The sequence below is a fragment of the Priapulus caudatus genome, unplaced genomic scaffold, assembly GCF_000485595.1.
Source record: "Priapulus caudatus unplaced genomic scaffold, Priapulus_caudatus-5.0.1 Scaffold41, whole genome shotgun sequence".
NCBI classification, from domain to species: domain Eukaryota; kingdom Metazoa; phylum Priapulida; class Priapulimorpha; order Priapulimorphida; family Priapulidae; genus Priapulus; species Priapulus caudatus.
The window spans coordinates 734,398-755,787 of NW_014577102.1; the positions used below are offsets into that span (position 1 = coordinate 734,398).

At 43.9% G+C, this 21,390-nt stretch overlaps 1 protein-coding gene and 1 long non-coding RNA gene across 4 annotated transcripts in view; both read left to right on the forward strand.

Moving 5' to 3' along the window:
- LOC106820456 overlaps positions 1-21,390 on the forward strand; it is a 34,334-nt gene that overhangs the window by 7,720 nt on the left and 5,224 nt on the right. The window lies entirely within an intron of this gene.
- Positions 1,666-3,163, forward strand: LOC106820476. The gene is made up of 3 exons (XR_001395628.1): positions 1,666-1,737; positions 2,286-2,360; positions 3,095-3,163. It is a non-coding gene; the product is annotated as an uncharacterized LOC106820476 (long non-coding RNA).

Sequence of the window (21,390 nt, forward strand, 5' to 3'; positions counted from 1 at the left end):
TGACACCACTAAATTGGTAAAATGTTCCATGCACCTTGAGAAATTCTGAGAAATTACGAGGTTACCATCGCAGAACGCGCGAACTCCGCTCATCCTGACGTCACAAAGCTAATGTCAACAAACGCGCGCGATGTACCGCACTATAGTAAGGTGTGTTGCGAGGTGTTAGAACTATTTTGGGCGTGAGATACTTCTTGGATCACTAGCAGATGTACATGAATGTACCGGCTTAGTTAATATCGTGGTTGTATCATGTCTCTGACGTCATAATGACGTCAGCCGCTGCTTACTACACATGTACGAGGGCAAGCAAAAACGCTCTGACAGTTCACATGTACCGTTATATGGAGAAATTAGCATGTACACAGGTGGCACATAGTGTTAGCCATCGAATAAAGTTGAAAACGAAAAATCGATGAAATTTCATGCACAACGTGGAGAGTAAAACAAAATATTTTAAACAATTATTCTGTAATACTCTAATGTAATTGGAATTAGCAAATATGACATCTCTCATTTTCATATAGATTCAGTAAAGTAAATCCAATTATTAAGAGTTTAATCAATTATGCAAGATCAAGAGGCATCTTATATAGATATGGTCTTTATTTGGCATTCACTTATTAATGTTGCCGAAAAAGTGATGCAAATTACCACATTCAATGATCTTGATCAGTTCTTTGTTTTGTCGTGTTCATTTTCATCTCTGGTCTACCGATATATGTGTGTGTAACTTATAGTTATTTTCTTGTAGAAGCTCGCTTTCGGTGCGACAGGAATAGCAAATTGATGGATGTTGAAGAAGGTAGCCGAAACGCTGAGATATGCACCTCACCGTAGTGGGGAAATAGTTTTAAAGGTAAACTGTTATTTTTCTTTCATTTCATTATTTAATGAAATACACGTGCATGCTAGCTATGCAGACCTTTTATTATAAACTTAAATCAAAATGTTAATAACCTTAAACCCAAAAAACAAACACAAGTATTGTGCATATTGTAAATACATTTATGTTTTTAGTAAATATATATAGTGAAACCTCTCTATTAGGATTAACCTCAATAGAAATAATTTCAACCTGGTTGAGTTTGTTATCGTTTTTAAAAGATAGGTCCAAATTTAGGTATTTGACTATAATTTTCCTAAAAAAAGCATGTTTTATGTATTTTTAGAGAAACAAATGTAGTCATATGAAAGTGGTAGGGCCGGCCCAAGATATACTTTGGAAAAAATAATAAACAGTATATTTTTTTTGTAGTCACAACACTTTAGGGCCGGTCGACTTGTAGGGCCGGGGGCAAATGCCCCCTTTGCCCCATAGATAATCCGCTACTGAACCCACACCAAAACCACCAAAATCGTCGGTGTGGGCATTGGTCAGAGGAATCTCGGACTACCAGTGTACCACTGCCTGTGCCGGTGTCCCGATATATTTACGAGTAGGCCTACTACCTTAGTACTAAACCGACCAGGCTCTCCGACTGTTACTGTTAGTGTTACACGGCCACGTAGTGTTAAGCGAGATGGGAACTTGTGGCTACCTTAGTACTAGACCAATAAATTGTGCCCTAAAAAAAATTATTTTCTGGTGTTATTATCAGTTATAAGTTGCAACTATTGGAAAATATTACTATTAGCTAATGCTTGACTGCTTATTAATGAGTGCTAACTTTCAGGAAATGGCGGAAAAGGTTAGGCAGTATGGGCTCGACGATGTGAAACGTTTGAAGACAACAGGTACAATCCGTCGTGACTGACGTTACGAATTTGAGGTTACTGCAGTATATAAAAAAGAATTATTGTACGGCTGCTATTGTCACTTCATCATTAGCTCTGTGCTTCTTATGTGTTGAGGTGGAAGTTTGGAGCGCGACTGCATGACGTTACGAAAAATTGACATGCAAAAAATCTAGTCAACTCTGATTCAAAATTTTCTTCAAACTACTGACTGGAAAATTGTTTCTTATGCCAAATACAAGACCATATATATACATATCCCACTAATATACATAGAATAAACAAACTCAAAAAATGATGAATGATATCCAGTAATGTACATAATATGGTGTGACTGACGTTACGATTTGTCCACTTACAATAAACAGTCTGCACGCCAACACCTTGAATATATCTATGCTGTCAGCTTGGCTCAGTAGGGTAAGATAAGAGTTCTAAATGATATGGAGTTTTCATGTACCACAAATATAAATTGAATTGTCAACAAATTGTGTAAAAAAAAATTTCTTTTTCATGTCCACCTACCTACCACTCTACTTACCCAACAGGAGACTACCCCAAACAACTATCGAAATCGGCGAAATCGGGACTATGGAAGTATGCGCTGTATTTTAAGCTCATTGGTATGTATTGTTATTGCGCATGTCGCTGTAATGTTTATTAATAGTAACATAAAAGCAGTATATTATGGATATTTTCCATGCAATTTCATAATACGGTTACACACTTAGAATTTGGCTTATAAATATATCAGCCATTTCACAGTGACTTGCATGACATTTCTGCAAAAATCTCACTTTTAATTGTCTGGCATTCCTATATTAGCTTGCTGCTACTTGCATTTAGTAGAAAATACTGCTATTTCAGTAAAGGCACTAGTTATGCATATTTAAGCATAACTCGTTATTGCAGCCGCATTAATATATTCTCAGAAATTACAAGCTATTCTACGTGACTCGTATGACAGGCTACTAACACACATGTGTTGAAGTATACTTCACACATTAGAACTAGGTGACGTGCTCCGTGATTTTTCACTCTATATATAAATGTCCAAGGATGGCCATTAGATGTAACTTTGCACGCTGAATGTCATGGGCACATTCATTGGACATTCTGACCTCGAGGTCATTCTAAGCCAAAAAACGGGAAAAAACTAGCCCCTGCAGCCAGAAACAAATGAAATTACTGGGCCTCTCGTGCAGACAGCAATAGCTGGCCCCTGAGACCGAGACCGAAAGCAGCTGCAGTATCATACTTACCCTTTCTAAACGGAAATACCCTCTGTGCTAAAAAGTAACACTGGTGTTCAGTGGGAATTACAGTGTTCGTCGAAATTGTAGTAATTTGTGTTTAGGAATGTGTGCAGCTGTTGGTACATTGGGAAGTCCAAAGAAGAAGGAAATCGAGGCGGTTGCATTTTCACGAAGAAGGACAATGAGCCGGTAGAGAATGCGGCATGCAAGCCATACACACATGATACGTATGCTACGTATGTCTGTCATGTCAAGGTGTATATTATCTGAATGCATAGGAATGCTATGATCTGTACAAATTAGGTTTCCTGTTAATACATTTCCTAACTATTATATATGATATATATTATGTAAAAGTAGCATTTATCTGGCGACGGTACATTGACTCTATGTTGATGTGAACGGTGGTGGATATCAAGTATGCAATCTCTACAGCCTGATACAGGATATGTAGTGCACTGCTATATGCTCTGCCCTACAAATTTATTATGCCACCGGTCTTAACTTGTATGAGGAATCTACATGTTTTCATGTATCATGACTGCGCTATATGTGAGTCGTGCATCTGTTTATGTATTATTTTTTTCATTTCCTTTACTTTATGTCTTCTTAAAATATTGAGCGCCTATTACCAATTTAGATGATTTCTTTTAATGGTGTTGATTTGATTTATAGTTATAATATATTTCGGAAGTGTATATTAAAGTTAAAATTGGTATAGTCGATACTAATTTTCTGAGCTGGTATTCGTGCATGCTGATTTGACTGTCATGTCAATGTAAGTGTCCTGAATGAGTGGAAACTTCTATGTTTAACTACATATTATTTTTACCTGTCTATTAAATTCCTGTAACGTACAGTCTTTCTACTAGCGACGGTTGTATTGACAACCTACGTTAGATAGCTAGCCGCTCAGCCTCGTAGAATTACCTATGAAAACTCGATCAATAGGTACGTTTTAATGTAATGGCACTCTTTTAGTGTTAAATTTTTTTACCATAAATGTTATTCATTTCATACTCGTTTTATTTCGTTTTACTTGCAGTACTCAAATGGGAAATGGATGAATTTAGCACCCACTACCTATCATCTATGTATACTTACATATAATCTATCTTGCTATCTTATCTCATTTACCTGGCTATCTATCCTATCATATCCTATTTATCTCGTGTGCGAACATCAAGGCTGCACGGGCTTATCTATTATCTATTTATCTATATCCAGGCTAAGATATGTATCAATTTCACATCATCAGTATATATCATCAATAATGCTAATTTTGATATTGTAATGTAAATTACAGCGATTACATGTAAATTAGATTTCCAGGTGTTGCGAGCTTCTCTCAATAATAGCTACCCTACAAGTCTAATCTAGCTAGAAATGGTAGATAGCTGGGAAATTTCTCTCTAGTCGGAAACTTTTTCGTCCGGTCATCCGAAAACCCTCCGGTCGATCCTAAATATAGCTGGCGAATGTATAAATTCTAGCTAGGAAAAAAAAAATTTTGCACTCGGATCACTCTAAAAAACTATAGCTGACAAATTCGCCTAATCATTCTCAATATTGTATTCGATATATGTAAACACTAAGCCTGAAGGTAATTAGTTGTATGGCTGTAAGAATATGCGGCTTACTTATTTACAGGCTGGGAAATTTCTCTCCTATCGTCCTAATCTGCTAGAAAAATGTTCCTACCTAGACATCTTGCAAGCCCCGGATCCCGCGCGAAGGTCCGAACAGGCCATCTGCATGGCCGCCATTAGGGCGTCAATTCGCTGCCAATATGTATAACTATATTACGCAAATCCGTTGTGTGAGTACCATTAAAGCCCAGAATCGGTGAATTGAGCAGTTCTGGCCTTGCCGAAGATTTGTTGGATTTGCCGAGGTAGCGGAATAAGTCGATATGGTCGTAATTGGTGTTTTTTTTTGCTTCGCCCGCGGTAGTTTTTTTCTATAAAAACATACTTCATTTGATTTAATTAAAGCCTGAAGCTTATTCTGTACATACTCGCGGCCGAGATTCGCGCACGTAGCTCTCTCCGAGGCATTCGCGACCAATTTCGATATAACTGCCGCGCCCGGCGGTCGAGAATTTCTACACGCTGCAGTACTTATAACTTTGTGTAGCGCAAGCGTTACTTGCCGATAACTGTCCGTCGGCAGTCTAACCTGTAGTCGCTGACATGCGTGTTAGTTATGTAGCCATCCTTGCTTCTGCCTTATTGAACCGTATAAACACAAGCGCTTCGCTTCCTCTCAGACTCTAGCTGCCGTGTGGGGTGGGCCGTTTTGTGCATTTACAAGCACTGGCAGTGCCGTTCAAGCCCGCAGTACAGCACACATGCATGATCATCAGTTCGTTTAGACTGAGCACTAGCGGACTAGAACGTGCAGACAAGATGGCGTTTGCCCGCAAAAGTGGCGTTGTTACCCTGCCGCAACTTACTACTTACTACTAGTAGTAGTAGTATACTATTACCAGCCACTACTAGTACTAGTGACTAGTATGACGCAGGACCGGACAGGCAGCTATAGTATAGTCAGATAATGCTAACTCTGCTTACTAGTATAACTTACTTAGCTAGTATGACGCAATCGACTAAACCTGTAACCTTTAACCTATTATATGGATATAATATTTTATTTAGATTGATTGTAACATGAATCTGCGTTTTATTAGGCCATGCCATACATTGGGGCCCATATAATATGGGAGCCATTGTTCTCGTATCTTGAACCACGAGGACGACTAGGACTACGATACGACGGCAAGTAAACGCGCTGTGCGAGGGTGAGAAGACCCGAGGCTAGGACGAGACACGGCTGAGCGTGGCATAAAGATAATGCGAACCGAAGACGAAATCGATGACGACGACAGGGGGCAGGGGCGAGTAGAGGCCGACGCGCGGTCAAGAAGCGGGGCGAGGGGCAAAGGCTTAGATAGAGACGAGTCGTCGTGTCTTTCCGCGTTAGTTGAGCAGGTGGTCGTAAGTTCGATGTTCCTGAGGGGCGATTGAGGTTGGCCATGGGTCGGAGTGAGATGTGGTGCGTGTGGGAGGTCGCGGCGCGCTCGGATGGGCGCTGCGGATCGCTTCCGGGCGTCGGCGGCGGTTTGGTGGGTTCGGGCGCAGGATGAGGGGTGTGTCGTAGGCTTGGGTTGGTGTTGGGTTGCGCGCGTTATTTGAGCGCTGTTGTGTAGTGGTGTGGTTGGAGTGTGCGATCCTATGGTCTGGTTTTGTTTTTTTGTTTTTTTGTGCGGGCTATTGATTGTGTGCATTGGGTGTTTTTTTTTGTTGTTTGTAGTCTGTGTGTCTGCGGCGCGGGTCGTCGCGGACATCTGCTTGGGAGTCGTTATACTGAGATGTGTTGACTTGTTTTGAGCGAGTGCATCGACGTGGGTAGTGCTAATGTGGCGTGATTGTCGTGCTCTTATGTATATTATTTGTGGCGGAGGGCGGTCTGGCTGGTTCTTGTATGGGTCCGTGTTTGTGTCCGTATCAATGTGGTTCTTTGTTGCTGGGTCGCTACGCTTTAATTCTGAGTGTCGCGGCATGTCTGGGTCTGTGAGGCGTCGTGGCGTAATCTTGGCTTTGTGTTTTTTTAGCGCTGTGTTTTTTTTTTTTTCTTTCGTGTTGTTTTTTCTGGTAGATATTTGGCCGCGATTGATGATTGTCGGCTCGTGCGCATGCGCATATGGTGGTTTTCATTTTAGCATATGTCGTGTCTCTTTTGTGGGTTCTGCAACGCGGCTTGCGAGGATGCTGCCTGTTGCATGTCGTGTGTTTGTTTGTTAGAGGTTCATAGGTGGTAGGGGGGTGTGTTCGGAGCGGTCAGATAGTGATTATCTTCGTGTTGGTAAGATGGTGCTGTATTCTTTCACATTGGGCTTTGTGTATCATTTTGTCCAACGGTAGCTTAGGATCTCGGGGTGTTATAGTACTTGTGGTGGGATCGGATGGTCGCTTTTGAGTAGTGATGTGGTGTTGTGCCTTTATGGGGATTTTCTTTTTTCTGTATGTTTTTTTTTCTTTATTTTTTCTTTTTTTTGTTTTCTTTTCATTTTTTGTTTTTTTTGTTTTGTTTTTTTTTTTTTTTTTTTTTTCTTTTTGTCTTATTTTTTTTTTTTTTTTTTGTGTATTTTGTTGTTTTATTGTGTGGCTTGCACGGTGGCTGTTGCTAGGTGTGTAGTGATCGGGTGTGGTTTGCGTATGTCAGGTAGTGTGTACATATTTGCACACTGTAGTGTGAAAGGTAGACAAGCGCACTAATTGGATGGTACAAGCCACGCACGGCTGTTTGTTTTTTGTGTAGAGGTGGGGAACGACACACGCACTTCAGGTCTAGCTACTGTTTGGGGACGTTCTCAGTTTCTATCCGTCGTTCTTTTTGGTACTGCAGCATGTATGTAATCAGCTTTTTTTTCATTGTGTGTCGAGTATTGCGCATGATGCACACGCAGCGAACTTGATGTATATGTACTTTGATGTATATTTTTGTATTTACAGTGTGGGTTTCGTGGTGCGTGATGATTCAGCGAGCTATTTCTATTTCTTATGTGCTATCCATTCAGCATTTCTACATGCGTTCTCACACAGCATCATACTCATATGCTACGCTCACGTGTCACTCGTTGATCGAACACACAATTTCAGTCTTAACGCTGTATCGAAACTGTCACATTACTACACGCTAGCAAATCGACACATTATTTATTTTGTTTTTTTTCTTTTTTTATTTTTTTTTTTGTTGCGTCATTTCGTTTTTTAGTTGCCTTCATCAGCAGACTACCGATTGTTTTTTTTTCTTAGTATCTGTTGCTTATTTTTTCTGTTTCTGATTTAATTCTTATTCGTAGTTGACTTAAGTCACGATGCGACGAGACACTGTAAGTCACTGTTTTTTTATATGTTGTATTATGTTAATATACAGCGTCGAACTGCATTTTTCGATCATTTTATCACCGGCGTCGATCAGCTTTGGCTATACACGCACACACAGTACTTCTATATGTGATGTGTTGAGGTGCTGAGAGATAGCGTGGGGAGAGGAGATGGAGCTTGTCTGTGTTTTGAGGATGTGGGGCTGTATGTGAGAGATTTGATTAGGTGGATGTTAGAGTAGATGTTAGTTTTGGGTCAGATGATGAGATAGGTTTTTTTTGTGCTCGTAGATATATGTGAGAGATGGAGTAGTTATATTGTGTATGAGAGTTGATGTGTGGGTGTAGGAGTGAGGATTGTATGTGTATTGTTGGAGATGTTTAGTTTTTTTTTGTATGATGTTCGTAGATGATTTATGTTGAGTATGTTTATGTATGTTTTTTTTTGTTTGATTTTTTTGTTGTTTTTTTTGTTTGATTTTTGTTTCTGTTCGTGTTGTGTTTTTTGGGTTTTTTTGCGTGTTTTTTTATTTTTTTTATTTTTTTTATCATTTATTTTTGTCTTATGTTGTTGTGTGTGTATATTTTTACTTGTGCTTATGTCATTGTTTTTTAGTATTTTTTCTTTTGTTGTGTTTCTATGTGTTTTTGTGTTTTTTCTCTTCTGTGTGATCGCGAGTCTTACTAGACGGTATATATGGAAAGCTTTTTTTTTATCTATATTTATAATCATGAGTATACTCGTAGTTTTTTTGGATTCTTAAGAATCGTGTGCGGGGGAAGAGGCGGAAAACGGGGTGGACGGATGGCGAAGGTTTTTTGTTTTTTTTTGTTGTTTATTGCGGGCGGAACTGTTGTGGTTGGGAGGTGGCTGCTTATTCTGTAGGTGTAGAACGTAGCAGGTAATGCGCGGGAGGAGTACCGGAACCAGGGGGAAGGAGCGGAAACCGGGGGAAAGGGCGAAGCGCACCGAAACGACGGGAGTAAGACCTGAAGCGGCGGGGAGTATTTCGAATATCGATGGGTGTATTGTAGCGTGTTTATCTTGGGGTGGTTGGGGATTGAGGAAACGAGCGAGAGGACGCCGGAAAAGAGGGGTGAGAGGAAGCGCCAGGGGAGACCTGGAAAACCGGGGGACGAGCGGGAACCGCGGGGCGGAAGGCAGGCGAGAAGAGGGGGGACGGGCGGCCGCAGGCCGACAGAACGAGGGGACAGGGCGAACAACCCGGGAGGAGAGGCTGCGGAAGACGCGAGAGGGAGGCGGAAAGGGGGGGGGAGACCGGAAAGACGGGGGGGACGGCGGAATAACGGGGAGGGAGAGCGGAAAGGCGAAGGGGGAGAGCGCGAAAGCGCGCGGGGAGAGCGGAAACGAGGGGGAGGGGAAGGGAAGCAGGGGGAGACCAAAGCAGAACGAGGGCGGAGACCGGCACCGGGGGGAGAGCGGGAGAAACGCGGGGGGAGACGGAAAAGCAGGGGAGAGCGGACGAAACCAGGGGGGACCCGCGGAGGGCCGAAGCGGGGCGGACAGAAAAGCCAGGAAAACCGAGGGGGAGACGAACCGGAGCAGGGGGAGAGAGGAAACAGGGGGGAAAGCGGAAACGAGCGGGGACGCGGCCCGAGGCAGGGGAGCGCCGGAGTGGCGAGGGGGCGAAGGACCGAGGGCGGCGGTACGGCGAGCAGGCCGGGCGCGGAAAGAACGACGGAGAAGGGGGGGGAGAAGGAGGGAGTGGTGTGTATGTAAGGGGGCGAAGGAGGAGGATAGTTGGGTTAGATGAGGGTAGAGGGGAGATTTAGGTTTTTGTGGGAGGTAGGAGTGGGGAGAAGTTTGAGAGTGGTCGAGAAGGAGTGTGTGGGAAAGTGTGTGTTTGTGTTTTGAGTGATGTGATGCGCGGGAGAGGAGTGTGTGATGGATGAGCAGGGAGAAGGTGTGTGATGTGAGTGGTGTGTGTGGACCGCTTTTGGGTGTGTGGAAGTGGGAGAGATGAGTGAAGAGCGGGGTTGTTAGTTGTGTAGAGTTGTGAGTGTGGTGGTGAGGATGAGGGGTGAAGTAAGTTGACGGGGGGATTGGTAATTAGATGTGGCAGAAGTGTTAGTACTGGTGTTTTGATGGGTTCGTTTTTTGTTAGAGTGTCTTTTGGCGTATAATGAGTACGGTAAGGTGGTGGAGAAGGGGAGTGGTTTGTAGATAGTTTTGAGAGTAATGTTAGGAGGGATGTTAAGGGAGTAAGGGGGCGGAGTATAGTGAGTGAGGCTGTATGATAGCGGTTTGGTCTTTGTAGTTGAGTTATTGTTGTGTTGAATGTTGTTGGTGTGATTAGATTATGGAGAAGGTGTGGAGAATCTGTGAGGGGCAGAGTAGTCTGTGCTGCGAGTATAGGTATTGGATATATGGTGGAAATGAGGGATATGTATGGAGAACTAGTGGAGGCAGAGGGAGATATTGCGTTTAGGTTGTTTGTTATTGAAGAGGAGGGAGGTGTGGAAGAAGCTGTGGAGACGAGTTAAGCTGGTGGAGAGAATGAGGGGAGATTTTTTGATGATAGTGGTGGTCAGATTTTAGGTGTGAATTCTTTGTGGGAGATTGGGAGGGAGAGGGGGGGAGAGGACGCTTGTGGAGAAGGAGGGGGAGAAGCTGGTGCTGAGAATATATTTTAGAGGATGAAGTTCGTGGTGTGTGAGTGCGGGGAGTTATAGGTAGTGATATGGGAGAGCTGTGTTATGAGAAGGAGAAGGGGGAGGTAGATTTTGTCTTAGGAGTGTTGGGTTGTGTGAGGTGGTGTAGGGGGACAAAGTGCTGCGTATTGGGGGGGGTGGTGGGTGGGTTTGGTTGTGTTCGTTGGTGGTGTTGTTGTTTTTTACGGGGCTTGCCCGTTGGCGGGGCGCGGGCGGCGGCGCGGCGCCGGCGCGGTCGCGGGCCGGCGCGGGGGGAGGTGGGGGGGTGGTGGCGGGTGGGGCCCGGCCGGGGGCGGGGGCCGGGTTGGCGGCGGGCGCATGGAGAAGGAGGAGCGGAGAAGGGTGGAAGGTGGGGAGGAGGTGGGAGAGCTGGTGGATGGGGGTGTGTGTATGTTAGAGGGAAAAAGGTGTGGGAAGGAGGATGGGTGGATAGAAGCTAGTGGGAAGGATGAGGGAAGAGCTGGTGGAGAGGTGGGTGGGTGGGTGTGGGTGTGTTCATTGGAGGTTCAACGGGTGGCCGTGGTAGGTAGGTGTGGAAGATGATTGTGTTATTGTGTGTTTAGGGGAGGGGGAGAGTGTGAGAGGGAGAGGAGAAGGAGAAGGGGAGGGAGAGCTAGGGAGAGAGGAGGCGGAAGGAGAAAGCTGGTGGAGAAGAGAGGGGGAGAGCTGTGGGAGAGGGGAGCAGGTGGGGTGGGGGAGATGAGGAAGGGAAAGAAGAGCTGCGTGGGAGGAGAAGGGGAGGAGTGAGGCACAGCTTCTTTTTCTGCAATGGTGCGTGGGGGTGGGCCTCCTCTCCCAGCTTGCTGTCCCCCGTTTCTCTTTCTCCATCAGCTTCTCACTTGCTACGATCTAAGTGTGGTGCATGTGGTGTGTGTGTTGTGGTGTGTGTGTTGTGTGTGGTGTGGTGTGTGTGTGTAGTTGTATGGCGTTGTCGTGTGTTGTGCGTACATTGTTAGCATCTCCCTCTTTTCATTTTCTTCCTTCCTTTCTATTCTGTCGCGTCGTATCATCTCTTCACTCGTCTTTCCCTTCCTCTCCAATGGTTATAAACCACGGACCAGTCAGATGTGAATAGTATTTTGTCTGAGCAAATGGGTGTTCGGCGTTCGAAACTTTTCCACTTCCATTGGCTTGCTCACAGGAAGTTGGATTTACGGGCTAAACGCTTACCGCGGCGAGTCCACTCGGAAAATTGTAATAGTAGTTTTTGCTCTCTTTTGCGCTCCTCGGTGTTGTCTTGTTAGTATTTCTAGCTTATTCCATATGTCGTGGTGACATTCGCCGCTCTAGCGTTTGTAGCTCGTATCATCTGGTGTGCAAGCAATGCGAGTGAAAAGCTTGACCCGATACGATGTCCATTGGCTCGTTGAATATTTTTCACGCTTTGTTTGTTCCTTGGGTCGTGGTTTGCATCCATTTGGAGTAGGGAGGGAGAGATTTGAGGTGAGAGATGGAGAGGAGGATTGAGCGGGACGGAGGAGATTGAGAGGGAGATGTCGTATCATGTTACGCACGCAGGTGCACATGCACACAACACCACCACTCTATAACACAAGCACACAATACACACGACACTACAATGGCTAGCAACTTATGTCGCGCGTAGAAGGGGAGAAGCTGTGGTGAGAAAGATGAGGGGAGAGTGGTGGAGATAGAGTGGAGGGTTAGAAGTGCGTGCTCCACTCTCCCTTCCTCGCCATCATGCTTTCTCCTTTCCCCTTTCTTCTTTCCACAGGCTTTCCTCCCCTCTCTTCATCACCGCTTTCTCGCTCTCTTCTCGTTTGATTCTACCAGATTCTTCCCTTCTCTCCTCCCTCCTTCTCTCCACTAGCTTTCCCCCTCTCTCTTTCTTCTCTTATCCTCCTCTATTTATCACAGCTTCTCCTCCTCCTTCTCACCAGATTCTCCTTTCCTCCTCCTTTCACAGCTTTTCTCTCCTTCAGTCTCCTCCTTCTCACCACCTTCCCCTTCTCCCTTTCTCCTCACAGCTTCTCCCTTCCCCTCTCCACTTCTCTTCTCCTTCTTCCTTCTCCACAGCTTCTCCCTCATCTCCGCACTCCTTCTCCCTTTTCTTCTTCCAGTTTCTTTCTCGTCTCCGTCGCACCTTCTCGTTCTCCCCTCTTCCACATCTTTCTTCCCTCCTCTCTCACTCAGTCTCTCTCTTTTCTCCTCTTTTCTTCCTCCTTTCCACAGCTGTCTATTTCTCCCCCTCCTTCTTCTCACAGCTTGCCCCCTCTTTCTCGCACGAGCTTCTCCCCCTCTTTCGCTTCTCACAACTTTTCCCTTCTCCATTCTCCTCCTCGTAGTTTCCTCCTTTCCCCGCAACCCTTCTCCCTTCTCCCCTTCTCCTTCGTCACCAGCTGTCTCCCTCCTTCCTCCACATTGCCTTCTCCCCTTCTCTTCTTTCACAGCTTCTCCTCTCCTTCTCGCCCCTTGGCCCTTTTCCCTCTCTTTCTCACAGTTCTCCCTCTCCTTTCGTCCACCAGCTTCTCTTTTCCCCTTCCTTTCCACAGTTTCCCTCTTTTCACCAGGTTTCTCCCTTCCGCTTCCTCCCAGCTTCTCCCTTCTCTCACCAGCTTTCTTGATCCTTCTCCTCTCTTCTCACGCTTCTCCTCTCCCGCTCTCCTCCAGTCCCTTTCCCCTCCTTCTCCCTTCCTCCCTTCTCCACCAGTTCTCCCCATCCTGCCTCACAGACCTTTCAATCCCTTCTCCCCTCCTTCTCGACCAGCTTCTCCTTTCCCCCTCCCTCCACAGCTCCTTCTCCCTCCTTATACCTTCTCCTTCTCACCAGCATTGCTCCCCTCCTCTTCTCACAGCTTCTCGCCCTTCGTTTCGTTTTCGCGCCAGGAACTGTATCCGAGTCCCGCAGATCTGCATTAGCAACTATCAATCAGGACTTAGAATGCCTGGAGCGGTGAACCTAGTTTTAAGCTCTTAAACCTTTGGCCGTTGTAAGCTCTAAAACAGGTTTTAAGGTTCTAAACTAGGTTTTATGCTTTTGGTACAAAATGCTTTTCCTTAGCGTTTAAAACCTGGTTTTAAGCTTTAACTGTTTAGGTCTAATAACCCGGTTTTAGCTCTTAAAACGCCGGTTTTAGGTCTAAAAGTACGGTTTATTGCTTTTTGGTACAAAAATGCTTTCCATAAGCGTAAAACCTATTTTAAAGCTTTAAACCGGTTTAGCTCTAACTGTGGCAATTTAAGCTTTAAACCTAGGTTTTTAAGATCTTAAACAGGGTTTTAAGCCGTTGCTAAAACCAAGTTTTACGCCTAAACTAGGTATTAGGCTTAAATCGGGTTCTTACGCTTAAACCTGGTTTTTAGCGCCTTGTGGAAAGCGTTAAAACCTAGTTTTAGCTCTTAAACGGGTTTTAAGCTCTGTAAAACCTGGTTTTTAAGCGTCGTTAAGCTTGGAATTAAGCTCTTTAAAACCTAGTTTACGGCCGGGTATTCCTGTTCCTGTCTTTAGGTTTCGACTTAAACACCTAGTTTTTAGATCGTTAAAAGCCAGGTTTTAGGTTAAACTTAGGTTTTAGTATTAACCGGATTTAAGGTCTTTACCTAGTTTTAGGGCAAGTAATTCTGCTTTTAGACTTAAACCCGTTTTAAGACTTAAAAACGGTTTAAGGTCTATACCCGGTTTTTGCTGTGAAGGGTTGTACTTAGGTTTTATAGAGTCTTAAACTAGAGTTTTAGCCTATAACACCTAGTTTTAGAACATTAACGGGTTTTAAGCTCTTTAAAACCCGGTTTTATAGTCGAAACTAGGTTTTATGCTTTTGTACAAAATGCTTTCATATCGCGCGGGTGTTCCGATCTAACGGCAGCGTTTAAGAACTCGCGATCAACACAGCAGGGGTATGTGTCACGATACCTCGCTGCTGAGCTGGCTGCTGTTTTAACACCGCTGTTTTACCACCAGCGCTCTCTCTCTCTCTCTCTCTTTTCTCTCTCTCTCTCTGTATGTCGCTCTCTCTTTCTCTCTCTCTTCTCTCTATCCTCATCTCTCATCTCTCTCTCTCTCTTCTTCCTTCTCTGCACGCCTCTTCTCTCCTGCCACCTCTCTCTACCTCCGTCTCTCTCTCGCACCAGTCGCTCTACTGCGCTCTCTCTCCTATCACCGCTCTCTTCGTCTCTCGCGTTCGTTTGTGTGCTTGGTCGGTTCATGTGGTGTGTGTGTTATGGTGTGTGTGGTGTGCGGTGTAGTGTGTGTGTGGTGTGTTGTTCGTGCGCTGTATGGCCTCATGTGTGTGTTGGCTTGGTGTTTTCGTGCGTTGTATGTGTGTGTGTTTAATTGTGCGTGATGTATGTGCGTGGATGTTTGTGGCGTTTGTGTATTGTGTTGTTCTGTTCGTTGTGTATGTTGTGTGTGTGTGTTCGTGCGTGTTGTTGTGTGTGTGTATTCGTGCCACTGTTTTGTGTTGTGTGTTCGTGTGTGTGTTCATGTTTGTGTGTTTGTGCGTGTGTATGTGTGTGTTTACGTGCGTGCCAGTACGCTGTGTATGTTTGTGTAGTTCGTGACGTGTGTATGTCTGTGTTCGTGAGTGCGTGTACGGTGTGTGTGAATACACTAGTAGTCACGCTTGATCCATATTTGTGTGTGTGTGTGTGTGTGTGTGTTGTGCCGGTGTGTATTGTGTGTTTGCTGTGTGTGTATGTTATGTTCTTGCGTGAATTGTATCGTGTGTGTGTTCGGGTGGTGTATGTGTGGTGTCCGTACAAATAATGCCTGTGCAATCGGTTCACGTGCCCGCGTGCGTCGAGTGTGCAAGTCACGTTGCTGTCGTGCCGTGGCTATTGTGTACAGTATCGTAGGTATTACGTTTCCTGGTGTGCGTCTGTGCTTGATATCATTGTGTTGTTCATTTCATGTTATATTTGGGTGATTGTACGCATTCTGCTTGATGCGCAACGTTAAATCTGCTCGCTAAGTGCGCATAGATGGCGTCTAATGTTCTATAAAACATGAAAACTCCTATAGTGGGGGGGGGCGATTAGTAACTAGTTTCAAACTGGTAGTTTGAAAGTTGTGGTTGATCGAATGTTGTGGGTTCGAAGAGATACTGTGTGCCAACGTGGTTAATTTGGGCCGAATAAGGTACTAGTCAACTATTTTTGCCTAGTTTGAAAATTTTCCCTGCCAGATTGAGACGGCGATACTAGAGAAGCGTTGCCGAATGGAGATTGGTTGAATCCAATTGCTGCTGAAAGCGGCGATCTTATTCGGCGGCAGTTCCGCGCAGCACCGACCGCGTGCGGCAACGTCCTTACGACGTATGCGAGCGCTGGCAGGCTATGATCCGTGCCGCCCCTGAATTGCGCGGGCGCACGGATCATACGCTGCAGCGCGAGACGTTCCGCAATTTTACGCGGGACACAGACGGGTAGACATTTGGGGTCAACAGTGTGCACCTTGCTATAAATAACTGTAAACCGATAATCTGTTCGTAACCGAAGCTGTCTCTGACGCGAAATAGAGAAGGACTTTCGAATTTCTGCATTCGCGAAACCTTGCCAGTAATGGCAAACGCGGCTGTTCAGAATCACGAAACACCTACCGCGCTCTGTCGACGCGTCCAACGACTGCAACGTTTGTGCAACGTTCATGGCGGACAGGCTGCGGGAGTTGGAAAGCAGTGCGCGCCTGCCGCGCTCTATAGCCAAGAGGACTGGCATCTCTCGCACTACTCGGCTTAGTTAGTCACTCAATGGGCTGACTCGGGTGGAAAGCGAGTCCTAGTCTATATATAGCCTTTGCACCTCGCAACTTCTTGAAAGAGAGTGGCTTACTAGAACCAGACAATTTCGTAGTAAATAGATTGGCGTTTTAGTTAGTTAATATTTTATTGAAACGCTTTTCAAGTGCCTGTGATTAGTTATAGCCGTAGGGGGTATTCTAACTAGCATAGAGCGTTTCTTTGTAGTCGTATGTGTCTAGTAGTCTAGTGGTTCTAAGGATAGAACATGGCTCCCAATATATATGCGGCCCATGTTTATGGCATGCGCCAATAAACCATGTATTTATCTTTGTTGTGTGTTTTTTGTCTTTCATCAATCTAAATTAATATTATATCAATATATAGGTTGCGGTGTTTATGGTTAGGATTTCGTGATTATGGTAGTAAGTTTGTTAATACTTTGTTACAGAGTTAGTCTTATTACTATTACTATTAGCTCTGGCCAGTCCTGGTGTTACTTTAGTATGAGACTGTAGTGCGTGGGATAACTATAGTAGTCTACTACTTAGTCGGTAGTAGTATGCGCGTCGGGTACAACCATCTTTGCCGCACCATCTTGTTCACGGTCTCTAGTGCGCTAGTGGCTCAGTCTAACGATGAATGATCATGCAGTGTGGCTCGTACGTGCGCGCTGACGCACTGCCAGTGGACTGGTAATATGCAAAACGCCACGGCTAGAGTCTGAGAGGCAGCAATGCCGATCGCGCGGGGTGAACGGTTCATAGAGAAGCAGATGGCCTCGATAAGAAACGCGATGTCGTTGCAGTTGACTGGCCTAGGACCGTTAATTCGTTGCGCAAGCGTCCTTTCGCCTTACACTAAAAGATAAGTTTATAGTATACGTGCAGCGTGATGAATTTCGAGATCCGAGCGGCCAGCTCTAACGGAACAATTGTCTGCGAATGCCTGGTGAGAGAGCCTCTGCGCGCGAGTATGGGCCGCATATTGTTACCAGAATAACTCAGGGCCGTTAAATTAATAGATTCGAGAGGGGGTCGTTTTGATAGGAAAAAATGCGTTACCCGGCGGCAAGAAAAAAAAACAATTAGAACTTCGATTTATTTCTCCACTACGCTGCAAATGTCCAAAATTTCGCATTGGCCCAGAACTGGCTCAATTCACCGATTCTGGGTGCCTTTTGTACTACACAAGTGATTTGCGTTATATTATACATATTGCGGCAGCCGAATTGACGCCTTATGGCGCCATGATGATTGGACGCTGGTTCGCGCTATCGCGCGGATCCGGGCTGCGGACTGTCTAGTTTAGGAACATTTTCTAGCTAGAGATTAGACGATAGGGAGAAATTCCCAGCCTGTAATAGTAGAGCGCAATTTTTTACCTACAACTTATGTTACTTTCTAGCTAGTGTTTAATATATAATAATATTGTGTAGAATGATAGGCGATTTGCTCAGCTATAGTTAGAGGGATGGACAATTTCCTAGCTAGATTATACATTCCAGCTATAGTTGTAGGATGCCGGATTGCGTGTAGATGACGGAGAAAGAGATTTCGACGTAGGAGGAAATTCCCAGCTGTGTTAATTTGTCTAGCTAGATGTAATTGTTAGGGGTATGCTATTATTGGAGAGAGGCTTGACACGCTGCGGAATTCTTTACATCTTAATCGCTTGTATTTACATTATACATATCAATTTAACGATTATGAGTGATATGTATACTGTATGTATTGACAAGTGGTACATGCCTTAGCTGGATATAGATAATAGATAATGATAAGCTCGATGCATGCTTGTGTTGGCACACGGGCTGATTTAGATAGTAGGTAGATAGAGGTAATAGTAGATAGCAGTAGATATATTGTAATGTTATACATAGATAGATAGGTAGTGGGTGTTTAAAATTCATCCTATTTCATTTGTCTGCAAGTAAACGAATAAACGTATTGAAATGGTATACTTTATTGGTTAAAGTACTTAACACTAAAAGGCGTTGTTTACATTAAACTTAATATTGATCGAGTTTTCATAGGTAATGTCTCGAGCTGGCGGAGCTAGCTATCCTATCGTAGGGTTGTCATAGAAACCGTCCCTGATGTGAAAGCATGATACGTACAAGAATGTTAATAGAAGGTAAAGATAAATATGTAGTTAATAGAAGTTTCCATATTAGACCATGTACATGACATACGTCATACATGCGAAGACGCAGCCTCCAGATAAAATTGTTAACTTACATTTTAAATTTTAATGTCCTTTCGAATGTATTATAACGTTTAATCAAATTCAACACTTTAATAGAATCATCTTATTTTTTGTATTGTTTATTTTAGAATAGAGCATAAAGTAAAGGAATTGAAAAAATAATCACAGTTGCCGGATACTATAGCGCGAGTCATGTTAATTGTAAACATGTGATTCAGCTCATTACAGTGATAGCAGGGGATAATTTGTAGCAGAGCAGAGATCCTTGGATAGCAGTGTGCACTTATATCCTGGGTTATCAGTGTTAGAGATATACTTATATACACCGTTCACATACACATAGGATGTCAATGGTAACCTGTCCCAGGGATAATGTACGTTTACTATAATCTATACTATATATAGTGATACTATTAGGAAGGTATTAGACGGAAACATAATTTGTGCGATTCATAGCAGGTTCTCATCAGATAATATCTTGACATGACAGACATACGTGCATACGTTTCATGGTGTGTATGCTGCTATGCCCATTTCTAACTGATCTTGTCTTCTTCGCGTGAAATGCACGCTCGGTGTTCTTCTTCTTTGGACTCGCCAATGTACACACACACTTTCCTGAACACAAATTTACTACATTGAACATGTAATTCCCACTGAACAGTTTACTTTTTTAGGACGAAGCGATGGTATTCAGTTTGGAATAGCGTAGTATTTGTTACGTGCAGATGCTTTGTGCTGCAGGGGTCCAGTAGGGTGTGCTTGCTGGCAGGGGCCTGTATTTAATGCTGCAGGGGCTGAGTTATATTTATACCGTTTTTTGGATTAGTGACCTCGGAAGCTCAAATCCAATGTGCCCGAGACATTCAGAGGGCAAAGTTAAGTCTCAATGTGGCCATCCTTGGACATAGTATAGATGTGATTATCACGGGCACGTCACTTAGTTCTAATGGTGTGAACGTTATACTTCAACCATGGTGGTGTCTATGTAGCCTGTCACACGGTACGGAATAGCCTTGTAATTTCTGAGAAATATTAGCTGCGGCTGCATAACGAGTTATGCTTAAATATGTCATACTGCAGTGCTTATGAAATAGTTTCTTAAAGCAAGTAGTGCAAGCTAAATATAGCGAATGCAGACATTAAAGTGGTTTTTCAGAGATGTCAGGCAAAGCCATGTGAAATGGCTGTATTTATAAGCATCAATTTTAGTGGTGTAACTGTATTATGATAATGCCGGAAAAAAATTCTAAATTTATTTCTTTATCTGTTATGTATTAATAACTATCTACGTGACATGCGCAATAAAATACATACAATGAGCTTAATACACGCCATACTTCCAGGAGTTCCGATTTTGCGATTTTGATAGTTGCTTGGTGTCTCCTGTGGGTAAGTAGAGTGGTAGGTGGTGCGACATGGGAAAAAAGTTTTTGTATGCAATTTGTTTGACATTAAATTAATATTTGTCGGGTATAAAATCCATGTCATTTTAGAAACTTTATACCCTAGTAGCCAAGGCTGCAGCATTAGTATATTCAAGGTGTTGGCGTGGATCTTAATTTTGCTCGTAGTGGACAAATCGTAAGTAGTCACACGTTATTATTGTACATTATGTATATCATTCGTCATTTGTTAAGTTCTGTTTGATTCTATGTATTTTAGTGGGATATGTGTATATTGGTCGTGTATTTGCTAAGAAACAATTTTCCGAGTCGAGGTGTTGGGAGACAATTGAATCAGATGTTGCTAGATTTTTTGCATGTCTTTTGTAATGTCATGCAGTGACGCTCCAAACTTACCACTAACCATAAGAGACAGAGTATGATGAGTGACTCAATAGCAAGGCCAAGTGCAGCGGACATATTTCTTTTTCATTATATGCGTAACCTCAATTTTAATGTCAGTACGACGGATTGTACTGTTGTCTTCAAAGTTTCACATCGTCATGACCTACTGCCTCTTTTCCGCCATTTTTCCTGAAGTGTAGCACTCATTAATAGAAGTATAAGATTAGCTTAATATTTTCAATAGTTGCAACTTATAACTTATAATACATTTAAGCCACACCTTTTATTGTTATACTGATATTATGATAATTAGTATGTTGTATCTATTGTATTGTAACAAAAGTGTTTGTAGCCTAGGTATGCCACACTTCTATTTAGAAAGCGGTTAATTGTGGTGTTTATACACGTTCTCCACATTTTTCTTTGGTGCAGTACCATGGCCATGGATACATGTGTTTTAACAGATCACTTAATGAGGATGCATTAACATCTGCAGAAACATTAGTCGGTTGATGGGAAACCAGGCAGCTCAGGTACCATGCTAGACGCAGATGATTATATAGCTGTTACCTCAGAGTGTAGGATGTAGTGATTGATTATCTAACTTTCTGCTTATCAATCTGAGAGCATCTGAGCCAGGATATGACGGCGAAGCTGGCGACCGGCCACTCGTGGCCTTACTTTTTCATCCAATTCGGTCGCTCTATGTAGATATTAACTACTCGAAGCTGGCGGACTACAGAAAGCCGATAATCTCTGGTCATTGAGCGTGTTGGGCGATTTGCATAGTGTAGCGAGGAGTGTTTGATGTGCATAAACACCGGCTACACCCGAGCTCGCCCCGTGAGAGAATGAAGCGGTGTTTTATGGTGCTAACGGCTAACTCGAGCTCGCCCCGTCGCGGAATTGAAGCGCTGTTTTGGGCATAAACAGGCTCCCGAGCTGCCGCTCGCCGGAGAATGATGCCGATTGTGTCACCTATGTGCGACAATGGAGGCGAGGCGACGGTGGAGGGCACGTGTCGCAGATCGCGTTGATAACTCGCCGTCAGTCGAGAAACGTGTCACGAAGGCTAGGGGTTGTATGGTGACCAATTACGACGCGCTTAAGGCGTAAGATCAAGCGAGTCAGGAGACCAACGC